A 17671-nucleotide genomic window follows, 5' to 3' on the forward strand; every position below is an offset into this window, starting at 1 on the left:
TCTGCACCAACACTGCAAACTAGCATCTCAACTATAATTGTCCATTTTCTGCAGTCATCAGAAAGGTGTTTTCCAGAAAAGTCCATGGAATTCACTTGAGCATTATGGCTGAGCAGCAACTTTAACCACTCTACATGGTCTGTGAAGGCTGCAACATGAAGAGTTGTTCTTCCTTTGGAATCTGTGGCTTTCATAATTCTGGCACCTAGTGTATCAATTAACATCTTAGCAGTACCTACATTGTCATTTATCACGGCACAATGCAATGGACTGAAGGTATTTCCTTCCATTGTCTGGAAACCTTCCTGTGACAATTTTAGCAAGCCCAGTGAACTGCCCATATATCCTTGATTTTCTCCTGCCACTGGATTTGCATCCACAGATGCTGCAGACTGCAAAAGGGCTCCAAGAATACCAATGTGTCCACAGGGAGGTGACAAGTATATGGGTGTCTGCTCCCTGCTATCCAAAAATAAGCACTTAGCACCATGTTGAAGTTCTGCATCTACACATTCTTCCTGGCCACTAACTGCCCCTCTATGCAATGTTGTCTGCCACTATTTATCTTTGGCATCTACCTTCGCTCCTTTGTTCAGTAGTGAGTAAAACAGTCCATGTGCCCATTGAGAACAGACAGCATCAGAGGAGTCTGTCCATTTCTATCTTGAATATGTACTACCTTTGTGGCTCTGTATTTACTATTAATAGCCATAGACATTCTAAATGACCATTTGTTGCTGCAGCAGGTATAGTTGTTTTCTTCAAAATGTATTCCTTTTCTAAGAGTGAAGCTCCCTGACTAATGAGTACATCCACACATTCAACATGACCTTTAAATACAGCAAGAGGTAATGGTGTCCTTTCACTACTGTATCTCACATCAAGACATAACAAAAACTGTACCAACACCTCCAGTGCTTGATAGTGACCATGATGAGAACCAAGTGTAATGGGCTTATAGTTTTATTGCCTTAATCACTGAATAATTCTGTCCCCGAAGTTTCCATTAAAACCTCTAAAGGAGTTTCACTTGCAATCTGCTGAAGATTAAATGATGACCATAAGAACCTGAATAATGAACTGCATTGTATCCTTGCTTATCCACAATCCCTGGATTTGTATCATTTCTCAGTAAGTCAGACACTTGCTATCTGTGTCTGATGTACCTGCATAGTCCAAGGGTCTGCAACCTCTTTCATCAGGGTCATTCACACTTGCTCCTGATCCCACAAAACACAGGCACTGGTAGCTGCAGTTGGCAGCAGCATAGTGTAGTGGAGGTCTCCCAAATTTGCCCTCTCAGTTGAAGTCTGCACCAGTATTCAGCAGATTTAGGCACTCCAAATTCCCTCCAGCTGCATGTAGACAGGTCCTGCCAAAATCATCTGGGGTATCTATATCAAAAGCTGAAGAAAGAAATTTCATGAACAATATGCAAAACCACTTAAGGCTACCATACAAATGGAGAACATTCCATGTATGCCATGTTTTGCAGTGTCTGCACCACTTGTAGTAAGAGTGTTGATTAGTAGCTCATGGCCATACCATGCTATTTGCCAATGAGTGCTTCCATTCTTATCCTCACGGTCGATTATAGATCTACTCTGATGGTTTGTGATCTGTAGAAACTACTGTGGAGGGCAGTCATGTGCAGTGGGATTTTCCCATCTTTGCTCTTCATACTGACACCAGCCCCACTGCTAACAAGAAGCTCTAAACACAATGCTGCATGTGTTTAAGCAGCAGCAATGTGCAAAGGAGCAAATCTTTCTGCATTCTTCTGATTGACATTAGCATCACATCTATAATTTTTTCACTACAACATCTTGTCCATTATAGCAGGCTACATGAAGAGGTGTATGCCCAAAGGCATTTGGCTTATTCATTTCAACTCCAAGATCTAGAAGGTATTTGACCAGGCTCTGCATTCCACCAGAGGCTGTCACATGAAGAGGTATATAAGACCTCTTATCCTTGCATGTCACTTCAGCTCCATATGCCACAAGTAATTTTATATATGCTGCTCAATGGAAAGCATGCTTGTTTTTCTTATCTAAGTTATTTTGGCAATTCTAGACAAGCATACTTTGAAGATCTCACTAAGTCCACTGAAAGCTGTAACGATGTAATACAGTTCTCACTGCTTGATCAGACACATTCACATTACTTTGCAAAGGTACTATCTTTCACATACTTTACAGCTTTATTAGCAGCAATGTGTGAAGGTGTTTCTCCATTTTTTTCTTGAGTATTTCATCTTCAGAATGCTTCAAAAGTACCTGAACTGCTTCCTCACTACAAGATGCAACTGCTCAGCATAAAGCTTTCAACCAACCATTTGCTGTCTTTGGCATTAACTCTAGCTCCAGATAAAATAAGCAGTTCAATGATCTCTGCATCTCTGAGATACACACCAGCATGGATTCTCTTATCACTGTCCTGAAAGTTTACATCTTTCTTAAATACTAGTGCTCCACCTTCATCAGGATCTCCATTAAACATAGCTTGCACCAATAATGACATAAAAGGAATACCCTTCTATTTTTCTCAGATGGAAGCAGTAGTTGTACTGTTTCAATTCCAGTCTCAGGCCTGGTTGTGGAGTTTGAGGAACACAGTGGTGGTCTCCTCTGCAGTCCCACTCTGGGAGGATTCAAGCGCTGCCCAGGGTAGCAGGCCTGCAGGCAACTGCACTGGGTCGACCAGATGGAGAGCTGCACCACCTGCCCAGTTGCCCACTGCCAACAAGAGGTGAGCAGCCTGGCAAGTCCCACCTCCTCCTGAGGACTCCCCGCACTCTTCCGCATCTTTCCTTTAGGTTGTCTGCCACCTCCTACTCCTGTTACAATTCCTCCTCCTCCTCATGCTGACTTCCTGAAATAACCTGGCAGCTCTCGGAGCCACACTGCTCCAAGCAGTGGCTGCAGCCTGGTCTGTATCTTTTTTGAAATTTAAGAAGACCTTGGACAAAACTAAAAAAAGCAGTAGAATGATTCAAGAAATAAAAATGTCAGTAAACAATTTCATATTCTATACATAGTTATACACAAGATATATAATATTTATCAACAAAGTGAGAAAAACTAACCAAAAATAATTTCTAGGGTTGAAAATTACAATACCCACAATAAAAATTAACTGAAGGATTTCAGCAGCAAATGTGAGGAAGCAGAAGTCTCCATGAACTTGAAGGTTCATTACTTGAAATCATTCTGTCTGAAGAGCAGAAAGGAAAATGAAGAAAAACTAGCAAAACTTGAGACTCCAGGGAAACCAGAATGAAGAGGGAAAAAGGGTCATAAAAAATGGCGTAAAACTTCCAGTTTGATAAAATATGTGAATCTACATATCCAATTAAGCACAATGAATTAAAGAAGGATAAGATCTAAGAGACCCACACTGTTACACATTATAAACAGCCTAACAAATTCAAAGTGAAAGAGGGAAACTTCATAGCAGCATCAGAAGTGACCCATCACCTAAAAATAATCTTCAATTAAGAGAAGGAGATGATTTCTCATCAGAATCCATAGATCCAGAAGGCAATGGAAAGACATACTTAAAGGATGAGAGAGAGAAAGTGTCAACCAGGAACTCTATCCCCATAAAATTTTATTTTTCTCAGAAGGCATTCCAAGAATAATAATAAATGATTTTGCAGCTAGTAGACACCCCTTTAAAGAAATTAGGTAGAAATGGTAGATAGATACTAGAGAGTAACTTGAAGTCATATGACAAATGAAGACAACTGGTAAAAATAACTACATAGGTAGGAATATAATCCACTATTTTGCACTTAATGCTAAAACAGTTATACATCCATGTTAACAAAAAAACCATGTATACAATATAATTTGTAACGGTGTCAGCAGAAAGGGCAAGGGCAGAACTGAGGAGATGAATCATCTTGTAAACAATGCTATTGAAGCTAAATTGGTTAATTTAAGAGATTGTTAAAAGCCCCATGACAACCACTAATAAAATTTTAAAGGTACAACACAAAATTTTAATTAAAAACAGTGTAATGGAAGAATTGAGGAAAAATATGATATGAGCAATATATTTAAAAAAGCAAAATGGCAGGCTTAAAACCATATCAGCAATAACCTAAACTAGAAATGATGGATTACCTCTCAAATTAAAAGGGGGTGGGGTTGGAAGTATGGATAGTAAAGGTAAACCAAAAATATGCTATCTACAAGACATTCCTTCAAATCTGAAGACAAACACTTTGATAGTGAAAGGATGGCATGCATTCTTGGATGTTAGAAGTAACCGGTTGTGATGGGTGGCTCCACTAATATCAGAAAGAATAGACCATACATCCAAACCTGGCTGTTACAGGAGACAAGTAGATTGTGTATTGATAAAATGGCAGAACCTTCAAGAATATGTAAGAAGTACAAACATACACACCCCAAAACAAAGGTCCAAGATCAAAATATATGGAACAAGATTTTCATTCATATTCAAATAAAATTATACAAATTTACAATGAAATTTGGAGAATTCAATATTACACTTTTAACACTGGATAGAACATCTGTACAAAATATCAGAAAAGGAAATAAATGACATGAACAATGTTAGAAATTAACTGAACAGAACATTCCCCTAACAATAGTCATTGAATACACATTCTCACCCATGTGTGTGTGGATTATCTATGATACACCATTAGGCCAAAAATAGTCTAATTTTCAAAAAGTAATTCCTGTAGCAAGAATGTCATTTATAATAAACACAATGAAATGAAACTATATATTAGAAAACTTACATATATTTTACCAGAAAGAAAATTAGAAAACATGTATTTTTAAATTAAACAACACAGACTTAACCAATGAGCTGAAGAGAGATATATAAGGGAAATTAGAAAAAATTTGGATACCAGTGAAGATTAAAATACAATATAACAGAACTTATGGGATGGAGTGAAAGCAGTTCTCAGTGATATATGCATAGTTTTGAATGATTACATTAAAGAAAAATATCTAAAATTCATATATGAACTGTTCATGTGGGAAGTGTGATAAAATAGCAAACTAAACACAAAGCTAGCAAAATAAAGCAAGTAAAAATATAGTTGAGTTAAACTCAATATAATAAAAATATATAATACATAATATATGCTATTTATAATAAATGCAATATAATGAAAATTAAGGAAATTAACTAACTACAACTGGTTCTTTAAAAAGATATTTTTTAACAGATATTCAGCTGTGTTGAATAGGAAAAAAGAAAAGCTTCAATTATGCATCAGAAATAAGAGTTGTAGCTACTGACTTCACTGAACTTAGTTGGATTATAAGAGAATTTTATGATCAATTAGAGACCAAAAACTTGGATAATGTAGATTAAATACACAAATTCCTACAAACACACAAACTACCAAAAATGGCCTAATAGAGAAAATCTGAAAAGACTTAAGTGAGTAGATTGTCTCGGTAATCAAAACCCTTCCAACAAGGAAAAACCCAGGTCCAGATGGCTTCATGGGTGGATTCTTGCAGTTGTTTGAAGAGCTAGCACCATTCCTTCTCACACTGTTTCAAAAAATTGGAGCAGAGATAACACATCATAACTCATACTATGAATCCATCATTACCCTAATACCAAAGTAGAACAATTCACTACAAGAAAAGAAAATCACAGACCAAAATGCATTATGAATATAATTACAAAACAACTCAAGTGCTAGCAACCTGAATTCACCTGCATGTGAAAGAGATTATAACCATGACAAATGGTATTTATCCCAGGAATACAAGGATGAATCCACAGAAGAATATCAATGTAATGAACAGTAACAGATCAAAAGGGAGAAACTAAAAAACATACAATCCATATGATTTAAGCAGAAAGGCATTTGAAGTCCAACCATACTTTATAATGGAAACATTCCATAAAATGAGAATACCATGCAGGGATGAGAAAGGCCATACATGTAAAGCCCACAGCTAATATACTCAATGGCGAAAGTGTGAAAGCTTTTCCTCTAACATCAGGAACAAGGTTAAGACCAGTTTTTGCAACTTCCATTCATGTTACCAACAATTCTAGCCAAGAAACTAGGAATACAAAAAGATATGAATGGCATCCACATTGTAAAAAATGATGTCAAACTATCTGCCATCACAGATTATGTAATCTTACACCTAGAAAACCCTCAGTAACCCATATCTCTTACATTAATAAAACTCTTTAGCAAAAGCTACAGAATACAAAAGCAAAGTGAAAAATTAGTTGTCTTTCTACATATTTACAATAAATTATTCTATATGAAAGTGAAAAAAACCAGACAATTTACAGAGTTAAGAAAATACTTTGGAAAAAGTTTAACCATGAAGGCATAAAACCTGTATCTCATAAACTACAAAAAATACTGAAATAAATTAAGACCAAAATAAATGGAAAGACTTCATGAATCAGAAGGCCTAATTTTTTGAGTAAAGGAAATTTGAGTGAACTTAAGTAGCCAAATCCACATTGAGATAAAAATAGAAAGTTGGAGGGGTCTCCATTACTGATTTCAAAGCTGTCTACAAAGTTACATAATCAAACTGTATTATATTTGTGTAAGCATAGAAATATGGATGAATGGAATAGAATTGAGTTCCCAGGAAAAAATGGTACATAATTCAAATGGATCAATGATTTATTTTCATAAGCTAAAACAATGTATTCTCACTAGAAAGCACAGGGGTAAAACCTTCATGGCTTTAGGTTTTTGGCACAAACAAAACACAGATATCGTGGATATAACGCACAATTTTAAACTTCTCAAACCAGAACACTTTGAAGGCAGAGTAACACGCAAGCTACAGAAAGGGAGAAAATCTTTTCAAATTTTGTATTTAAGAAGGGATGAATATGCAGGATATAAAAGAAACTCAATCCAACAACAAAAATACAAATGAGGTAATTTTTAAAGAGGTAAAAGACTTTGAATAGACCTTTCTCCAGAGATGTTAGGTACGAGTAATTAGCACATGAGAAAACGCAAAGCACTATTAGTTTCTTAGTGAAATGCAATTACAAACTATAATGATACACCACTTCCTACCCTGCAGGAATAATTTTTAATGCAAAATATGTGTTGAGATGGATTGGGAGAGATTTTTAGTTACACACCTCTGATGGAAGTGTAAAATTATGCAGTTGCTGTAGAAAAAAATTTGATGGTACTTTGAAAATTGAATCACATTAACGTGGCTCTCTCACCGGCTCCCTCACTGGATCAAGCCAGGCCCCTGCCAGAGTGAAGTCCTACTGCAGCTTTGGTCCCGCCGAGAAGGAATTCACAGATAGGAAAAGCCAGCAGCAAAACGACAGCAAACCTTTCATTTGAAACGTTATAGAAACCAATGTCCAAGTAGAGGAACCACACCACTCCCCACAGATTGCGGCTCACGGAGAGTTAAAGTTGAGGCAGGGTTACAGTTCATGCAGTGTTACAGCTCTTCCAAACTTGCAACTTGGAGTCAAAACTGATGCAGTGTTACAGGATAGACAATATTACAGCTCCAACAATGTTACAGCTCTGGGCAGGACAAGGAAACAACACAGCTCCAGCAAACCTGAGAGACTCGTCCTCAGTGCATTGTCTTGGACTTTTATAGGTTAGAGGGGGGAGGGCTGCGACACTTGGTATACTCTGATTGGCTAATTTTTATGCAAATAAGGGACTGCACTGTGGTCAAATGGGGGACCAGCTAAGAGTGACTTGTGATTGGTTCAAATGAAGGCCATTTTGATTGGTGCATGCATTCTGGGCTATCTTGATTGGTCCATCAAGGATGGCTCAGGATTGGCTCATTTACAATCCTAGTCCCATGCCTCACTTCCTGCCAGCTAAAGGTTCTCTATTCTGACCTGTGTCGATACAGCAACTTCACTTTTACAAAAAAGATTTGAGTAAAGGTCCTCAAATACTTGTAACTGATGTTCATATCAGTGTAATTCACAATAAAATATGGAAACCCATGCATCTACTAATGAATGAATTCATAAACAAATGTGTTATATGCCTACATTGGGAAATCATTCACCAATAAAAAGGAATGAACTACAAATTCATGCTACAATGTGGATTAACAGTGATAACCTTATGTTAAGTGAAAGAACCCAGATATGAATAATTGTGTATAGTATGATTACATTTATAAGACATTCAAAATAGGTAAAACCATAGAGATAAGAAAGCAGATCAATGTTTTCCAGGGAGTAGGGCACAAAAGAGAGAATGTAATGCCTTATGGGTTTGGGGATTACTTTTGGGGTGATGAAAATATTTCAGAACTGTTAGACATGGTGTTAGATGTACCCTTTAAAATATTTATCTTTAGATTATGAGAATTTCACCTCAATTATCATTATCATCATCATCAAGAATACAAGGTGCCAGTCCTGGGCAGCAAATATCCAGAGAACCCTGTCAGGACAGGGTCATCCCCTGTATTATTATGGTGTTATGGGTCTTTAATCAAAAGGAGAAAAGAGATTTGGGGGAATTAGGAGACAGATATTGCAGAATTGAGGAGAGTCTCATTTTCAGAATGGCTTAAAACATCAGGAGATCTATGGCCTGATCTGTGCAACTACAGAGCACTGCCCCTTGAGGATTCTCACCATAAGATGTCCCTCAAATAATCCGTGTGTGTGTGTGTGTGTGTGTGTGTAGCAATGTGCCCTATCCGAAACAGACCTGAGAAACTTGGAAAGAGAAAGGACTACCAGGGAGTGTGCTTATCACATAACTTAAGCCCACAGAGGACCTGCATTAGGAGACAGAGTGGGGTCTGAATGAGGAGTTGGAGCCCCTTTTGTTGATTCTATTACCTCCTTCTCCAGAGAAGTGATTATCTCATTGTGGACTATATAAAGACAATAGATTAAGGTTGGATTGTAAACCTTCTGTAAAGCCCTTCATCTTTTCTGCAGCAAGGTTGTTTTATCTATGTGCACAGTTATTTAGAAAAAAATGTCTACATTTTTTCTCAGACATTCATTAGCAAATATAACCCATAAATGTGCACTGGTTACAAAAGTGTCCTGGATATGATTATGGATCTGAGTCACCAAATTAACTTACTAATGCATTCATTGATTTACCTAATAAGTTCCAGAACTTGGTTTAGTTCTGGGAAATAAGTAATAACTGACAAAATGTATGCAACACAAACAGCATATATTCTAGTGAAATGAGGCAGCAAATAAACAAGGAAACACTTAAACTAAATAAATAAATAGTGTGATATCAAAATAAGTAAAATAGATAATTACAAAAAGTGTAACCAAAACAATTAAAAAGCGGCGCCGGTGGCGGGCAGAGCTGGTGCGGTTGTGCTGCGGCTCTGTTCTGCCGGCAGCTGTGGGACCGCGCGGTGCCCGCCCGCAACTGAGCCCGGCCCCGACCGCCACGACCGCCCCGCCGCCTCCGGCCCCGCTGCCATCTGCGAGGGCTGGTTCCGCGAGACTCGCAGCCTGTGGCCCAGCCAGGCCCTGTCGCTGCAGGTGGAAAGGCTGCGACACCATCAGAGATCGCGCTACCGGGACACCCTTCTCTTCCGCAGTAAGGCTCACGGGAACGCGCTGGTGCTGGACAGCATCATCCAGTGCACTAATCCGGATGAGCTCTTCCAGGGGCTGATGATAACCAGCCTGCCCCTCTGCAGCCACCACCTCAATCCCGGCAAGGTGTTGATCAGCAGGGGCGGGGATGGGGATGATCTGCGGGAGGTGGTGAAGCACCCCTCAGTGGAAACTATGATCCAGTGTGAGATTGACGAGGATGTCATCCAGGTCTCCAAGAAGTTCCTGCCAGGCATGGCAGTGAGTGCTCCAGCTCAAATCTGACCCTACCCATGGGTGATGGTTTTGAGTTCATGAAACAGAACCAGATTGCTTTGGGTGTTATCACTGAGTCCTCAGACCCCAGGGGCCAGCCAAGAGCCTCTTCAAGGAATCCTATTACCAGCTCATGGAAACAGCCCTCAAGGAGGATGAGATTCTCATTGTCAGGGTGAGTACCACTGGCTACACCTGGACCTTACCAAGGAGATGAGGCTGTTTTGCAAGTCCCTCTGCCCTATGGTGGGGGGCACCTACTGCACCATCCCCACCCACTCCAGTGGCCAGATTGGCTTCATGCTGTGTAGTAAAATTCTGGAGAGCTGTGGGCTGCCCTGATGGTGAGGGGTGGGATGGTGAAGGGTGGGATGGTGGGCACAGAGCACCCTCCACTGATCCCACACCCCCATTCCCCAGGGCACCAACTTCTGGGAGCCTGTGCAGCAGCTGACACAGAAGCAAGTGGAACAGATGCGGCTGAAGTACTACAATGTGGATGCACAGCAGGCAGCCTTCATGCTGCCTGAGTTTGCCGGCAAGGCCCTGAAGGATGAGAGCTGAGCCCAGGTGCCACTGGTGCTGCGGGACCTCAGACCAAGGGCCTCCAGGGTGCTGGGCCCACCTGCCCTGGACAGGACCCTCTGCCGATTCTTGCCACCAACAAGTATTCACAGGTCCCAAAATGCTGCCTGCCTGCCCTGCAGGGAGGACTATCTGTCTCTGTGGCTTCCAGCCTCCAAGCCTCTCCCAGCTGTGGACCACACTGTCTCCACCTTCTGTCACCCCCTCACTCACCAAACATGTGTATATATAACAAAGTTCTAAAAAAGAAAAAACAAAAACAAAAACAAAAAGCAATTAGCAGCTGTTGTGATAGGGAATACTAGGAACTTTTTAGGGTGTTAGCCAATGAGGTTATCTCTCAGGATAAAACATTTGAGTTGAGACATATGAGATGAATTTTTCAAACAAAGAGCCAGGGAAAAAGAATTACAGACAAAATTGATCATGTCCAATATTTAAGACTAAATAGAACTTGCTATTTTAGATTAGTATCTACACAACTTTAATAGATTTGGAGGAATTAAATCTTTAGAAGAGTTCTAATTTCTTTCCCTGACCAACCCCCATAGAAATGCTGCAGCTCTAATTTGTGCTCCCCACAATTCTGCACTTTCCTGCATCCCAGCCCTTGTAAAACTGTAAGGATGAAACTCACCTGCTGATACATCTGACTCTGCAACTAGACTGGACATGTCTTCTCTTGTAGTAATTTTAATCACCTGTCAACTCATGTGTGGTTACACTGCAGTCACTGTTCAGAGCATGAATGATAACCCCAGAGAGGCCAAGTATTGATGACAAAAGCATGGTTTTAATTGCTCTGTGAATGCTTCTCCTTAAAACTTGTGAATGTTTGAATAAGAAATGATTTCTTCAGCAATCCCTGACTTTCAATAAGAATCAGAGACACTTGGCAAAGCACAAGTGGGGATCTTGATGAACAGACCTGGCTGGATTAGGAATATCCAGAGCATGTGTGTGAGAGAGAGAGGGGTAACAACTTCCTACTATCTGAAAACAATCATACTCTCCGATTTCAAAAGAAGGGGAAACCCCTAGCCATCTATGGCATAATGGGTATAAACCCCTCTATGAAAACTTGTCAAATGTCTTCTCAATTCCTAAGGGTAAGCAGAGCAATAATCATGCAAAGCTAAGAGAAGAGAGTGAGCCATTATGGTCTCCAAATTTGCCAGGCACAGCTCTAAAGACCCCAACTGGGAGGGGCACATGGCCAACACACATGGTTATTCAAGAGAGCTCTGTGTGCAACAGTGGAAGTGTTTTCCTTTCCCATGCAAAAATGAATATCAGATTGATATTCATGGTTTAAAAATTATTAGAGAAGTTGTAGGTTTATAGAAAAACAATGCATAAAAGGCAGACTTCCTATATACCACCCTATTATCCTTAGTGTGATACATTTGCACAATTAATGAAAGAATATTTGTATAATTGTATTATCAACTTTATTCCACTGTTTACATTAGAGTTCACTGTTTTTGATGTACAAACCATGTTTTTATTTTTTAATCTAGTAACACATCTACAACCTAAATTTTACCCTTCTAACCACATTCCAATATGTAATCCAGTGCTTTTAAATCAATTCACAATGTTTTGCTACCACCAGCATCAACCACTACCAAAAACTTGCAATGAAACCAAGTGGAAACTCTACAATTTAAGCAGTAACTCTCCATTCTGTAGCCCCACCACAGTCTCTGGTAAAATGTATTCTAGATTTTGACTCTATTAATTTGCTTATGCTAATTATTTCATATCATTGAGATCATACATTTTTTGTCTTTTTTGAATGGCTTATTTCACTCAATATGGTATCTTCAAGGTTCATCTGTGTTGCTGACTTCACTGCTTTTTATGGTTGAATAATATTCCATTATATATATCTCACATTTTATCAATTCATTGTTTGGTGGACACTTAAATGGCTATAATCTTTTGTAAATTGTGAATAATGCCAGAATGAACATTGGTATGGAAGTAACTCTTGCTTTCATATCTTTTAGGAATATACCTAGGAGTGGGATTGACAGGTCATATGATAATTCTATACCTCACGATTTGAGGAACCAGCAAACTGTCTTTCATAGTGGCTGTACCATTTTAAATCACCATTGTGCCGGTTTGAATGTACTGTGTCCCCCAAATGCCATTATCTTTGTAATTTTGTGGGGCAGAAGTTTTGGTGCTGGTTGGATTTGCTTGGAGTGTGCCCCACCCAGCTGTGGGTGATGATTTTGATGAGGTGTTCCCATGGAGGTGTGGCCCCACCCATTGAGGGTGGGCCTTGATCAGTGGAGCTATATAAATGAGCTGACTCATACAGAGGGAATGGAGTGCAGCTGTGAGTGATGTTTTGAAGAGGAGCAAGCTTGCTAGAGAGGAACGTCCTGGGAGAAAGCCATTTTGAGGCCAGAGCTTTGGAGCAGATGCCAGCTGCCTTCCTAGCTAGCAGAGGTTTTCTGGACGCCATTGGCCATCATCCGGTGAAGGTACCCAATTGCTGATGTGTTACCTTGGATGTTTTATGGCCTTAAGATTGTAACTGTGTAGTGAAATAAACCCCCATTTTATAAAAGCCTATCCATCTCTGGTGTTTTGCATTCTGCAACATTAGCAAACTAGAACAGATTTTGGTACCGGAAAAGTGGGGTGCTTTTGCTGCTAAGTTTGCAAATACCAAACTTGTTGGAATGGCTTTTTAAAAGGTTAAGGGGAAGATTCTGGAAGAATTGTGAGGAGCTTGATAGAAAAGGCCAAAACTGCTTTAAAGAGACTGTTTATGGAAATACGGACTCTAAAGATACTTCTGATGAGGACTTGGGCAGAAATGATGAGTGTGTTGTTGCGGACTGGAAGAAAGGTGATCCTTGTTTTGGAGTGGCACAGAATTTGGCAAAATTAAATCCTCATGTCAGATGGAAGGAAGAATTTGAAAGTGACAACCTGGAATACTTAGCTGAGGAGATCTCCAGACTATGTGTGGAGGATGTACCCTGGCTTCTCCTTGCAGCTTATAGTAAAATGCGAGCAGAAAGAGATAAACTTAGAACTGAACTCTTGGGTGCAAAGAAACCAGAATCTGATGGCTTGGAAAATTATGAGCTTCCAGGGGGTGGAATCCCAGAAGCTACAGCCCAACATGAGGATGTAACCAAACATGGAACCCAGCCGCCATTTCAATACAAGCCAAGATTGGAGATGGAGTTATCCAGAAAGGATTTGTGGAAACTCCTACTGTCTGATGGCTTTGACCCTTGCATGTTTCATGCAAAGCCAACAGAATTTTTGTGAGATCTTTACAGACAGAGCCACTGCCAGTCGGGACTGGAGGAGAAAGACAAGGAACAAATTGAAGGAAAAATTTCTTCAAAGACAGAGCCATGGAGGTTGAGGTCTGGAGTCAAGAGGCCTTGGGCTGGGAGAGTGGAGCAGCCCACACGCATGGAAAGGGTGAGTTTGCCCCGGAGGTCGAGGGTGGGCCTTCCACCTCGATGCTCTGGAAGAGTTTTTCCACCCGAGGTCCCAAAGAGGGTGGAACACATTTCCAGGGAATTGGGGAGAGCCTGGCTGCCACCACACTGTTCTGAAGGGGTTGAGCATGTGCCCCGGAGATGGAAGGGAATCCGGGAGCTGCCCTGATGTTTGAGGAGGGTGGGGCCAAGAAGGTGGTCTCCCCAATGTGTGGATATGTGGGAGCACTCACCCAATCATTTGGAGAGGAAACCGCTGCCAAAAAGGCCCTTGGGAAGGGTTAGGCTCCCACTCTCTCAAGCCCCAAGGATGCAACATTGTTCTGTTAATGACTCTCAGACTTTGAAATCTAATGGAGTTTGTCCTGTGGGTTTTAGGAACTGTTTTGCTCCTGTTAACCCTGTTTTCCTTACTATTTCTCCTTATGGCAATGGAAATGTTTATCCTATGAATGTTCCTCCTTTGTATATTGGAAGGAGATAACTTGTTCTAAGTTTCACAGATAGAGGGGAATTTTGTATTAGGACTAGCCATGCCTATAATTGATTTTGATGGGATTTTGTACTTAACTTTCGTTACTGAAATGATTTAAGTTTTTTGTGATATTGTGATGGAATGAATGTATTTTGTATTTGGAAAGATAATGTCATTTTCGGGTCCAGGGGGTGGAATGTGCTGGTTTGAATCTATTGTGTCCCCCAAATGCCATTATCTTTGTAATTATGTGGGGCAGAAGTTTTGGTGCTGGTTGGATTTGCTTGGAGTGTGCCCCACCCAGCTGTGGGTGATGATTTTGATGAGGTGTTCCCATGGAGGCATGGCCGCACCCATTGAGGGTGGGCCTTGATCAGTGGAGCTATATAAATGAGCTGACTCAAAGAGAGGGAATGGAGTGCAGCTGTGAGTGATGTTTTGAAGAGGAGCAAGCTTGCTAGAGAGGAACATCCTGGGAGAAAGCCATTTTGAGGCCAGAGCTTTGGAGCAGATGCCAGCTGCCTTCCTAGCTAGCAGAGGTTTTCCGGACACCACTGGCCATCCTCCGGTGAGGGTACCCAATTGCTGATGTGTTACCTTGGATGTTTTGTGGCCTTAAGATTGTAACTGTGTAGTGAAATAAACCCCCATTTTATAAAAGCCTATCCATCTCTGGTGTTTGCATTCTGCAGCATTAGCAAACTAGAACAACCACCAACAATGAATGAGCATTCCTATTTCTACACATCCTCTCCAACAATTTTAATTTTGTTCTTTTTTTTAATTGAAGCCATTCTAGTGTGTGTGAAATGATATCTCATTGTGGTTTTGATTTGCATTCATAGCTAAGGTTGTTGAGCGTTAGGTCATTTCACCATTTCTGTATCTTTTTGTAGTAATGTCCATTCATGTCCTTTCCCCATTTTTAAATGGTTTTTCTTATTATTGTTGAGATGTAGAATTTCTTTATATAGTCTGGATTTTAAATCCATACTGGATATGTGGTTTCCAAGTATCATCTTCCATTGAGTAGGTTTCTTTTCACTTTCATGATAATGAATATGCTTCAATTAAGAATCATTTATTACATATTTGTATAGATCAGTGAAATAAAGAATGTATTCAAGATGCCCAGAGAAAGAATGTTTCTCTCTGATAAATCAAGTAAGTTTAAGGTAAATTTTAGGTAAAATACCTTCTTTATCCTGCAATATATTTTAAATACTTACATAAAATAATAAAAATTATTTCTGATTTAATATTTTTAACAAAAATAACATCAAAATATTTGAAGAGACTAATGGAACCCTGAATGACATCATTCAAAGTATACATTGTATGTTTCAATCTGAGAGAGTTCAGACTGAAGAATCAGGACTTGGTAAAGATCTGCTTCTCACTGTTACCATAATTTGGCTTTGGAGACTTTCTGTATATTAGGTGAATTGAGCCCTACATTTCCCCATGTTGTCGACCACAGTCAGAGTGAGAGTCTGGAAAGCTGAACTTTCTTCTGACTGTTGATTGGGAATTGCAAGTACTAATACCACAAAGTCTTGTTGTATTTATGGAACTAGAATGGATATAATTTTCACAACTTTGGGTAATTTCCACATCATTTAGCATTGCTTTCCAAAACAAGTAGAAGAAATAGGAAATGGTAAGAGAGAAGACTCTCACTTTCTAGCCAAGTTAAACAGTCCCTACTCCACTGAATGTAGAACACTTTTTAATTTGGACCTTTAAAAAAAACTTCCATTAAGTAAAGTCATTCATGTGGGCTGCCTGACTTGAAAGATTATCATTTTCTTTGCTTTCATCTTGTTATCCAGTCATCTAGCCTAATACTTCATACCCAAGAGCAATGGGGATGCTGCTGAATATTTATCCCCTCAGGAATTTTTTTATTCCTCATTTGTTTCCTCCTAGGCTCAAATGAGGTATCAATTGCTTTTTGTTTAAGTAACAATTGCTTTTAAATGAAATACAGGGGATAGTTTTGGGTTATGTTTTCTTAACATTTCTTCTTTTAAGCATTATGTCCCAGAACTTAAATTGAAGTTTTAAGAAATTTCCTTTCCATAATACATGAAGACATTGGAAAAAGAAAAAATAGAGAAATTGAAAGGTGTTTTTTTTTTTATTGAATACCCTAGAAATTTCAGAGAAGAAGCAGCCTAAACTTTTTGTAGCTTTCATTGTATACCTTAAATTTGTTGAGAAATAAATATTTCATGTCTTAGAAAATTAAAAGTATATCATGTATAGATGGAATACTGGAACTCAGTTACATCCTTGGGAATTAATTCTTTAATGGGAATGTTTTAACTGAGGTCAAATTTTCCCATGATGCAGCTCATGTCATTCAAGTCAAGGTGAAGTGTGAACAACAGTGGCTTTAAGAGGAAAATATGTGGCTTCAGACAGAGAACCAATTGTTAAAACAGTTACTTCCATAGAATATATAAATTAGAGAACAGAACATCATTATTTCTACAATTTCATTTCTCATTTCTGTTTTAAAGTCAGGATATGTGACTGCAGGAAACTCTTTTCAGATCTGCAAAGTTAGAAAGTTATCCCTGGGATTGGGGCAGGTAAGCCACATAGAGTCACTTGAGGTTAAGTAAAGTAGATTATATTCAGTAATGTGGGTGGGCCTCATCTAATGAGCTGAAGGAGTTTAGTGTAAAAACTGAGGTTTTCCAGGGAAGGGGAAATTCTGCCTCAAGTCCATAGGAAATTCCTGATGAGTTTCCAGCCTGCTTGTCTAGGCTATGGATTTCTGACTTGCCAACCCCAGACCCCACAATTGCCAAGTCAATTCTTTAAATTGTGTGTGTGTGTGTGTGTGTGTGTGTGTGTGTGTGTGTGTGTGTGTTGTATCTACTATTGGTTCTGTAGAACCCTAACTACCAGATACCTCAATAGACATAATAATATAAATCACAATTATTTAATCAGAAGTGCTGAGAGCTTATTGGAAGAATGAGTGAAAGTCTATAGGTGAAAGACACATGGAGTTAAAGAGCAAGATCCTCATTTTTCATGTTAATAGAATTTATATGAAATAGCACTAAAAGGCAACATAAAGTGTTATTTTTTTTTACAAAAGGGGGCTTATTTTTGGTTACACAGTTACAGTCTTAAGGCCATAAAGTGTCCAAGGTAATGCATCAGCAATCGAGTACCTAAACTGGAAGATGGACAATGGTGTCCAGAAAACCTGTTAGCTGGAAGACCCATGGCCGGTGACTCCTCCAAGTTCTGGTTTCAAAAT

The 17671-nt window shown here is 39.4% G+C and overlaps 2 pseudogenes; one reads left to right on the forward strand and one right to left on the reverse strand.

The window, feature by feature from the left end:
- Positions 1 to 316: 316 nt before the first annotated feature.
- LOC119525082 lies at positions 317 to 2502 on the reverse strand (annotated as a pseudogene).
- A 6186-nt stretch (positions 2503 to 8688) lies between these two features.
- Positions 8689 to 10416, forward strand: LOC119525078 (annotated as a pseudogene).
- Positions 10417 to 17671: the final 7255 nt, after the last annotated feature.

The sequence above is a fragment of the Choloepus didactylus genome (assembly GCF_015220235.1).
Source record: "Choloepus didactylus isolate mChoDid1 chromosome 23 unlocalized genomic scaffold, mChoDid1.pri SUPER_23_unloc5, whole genome shotgun sequence".
Classification (NCBI taxonomy): Eukaryota; Metazoa; Chordata; class Mammalia; order Pilosa; family Megalonychidae; genus Choloepus; species Choloepus didactylus.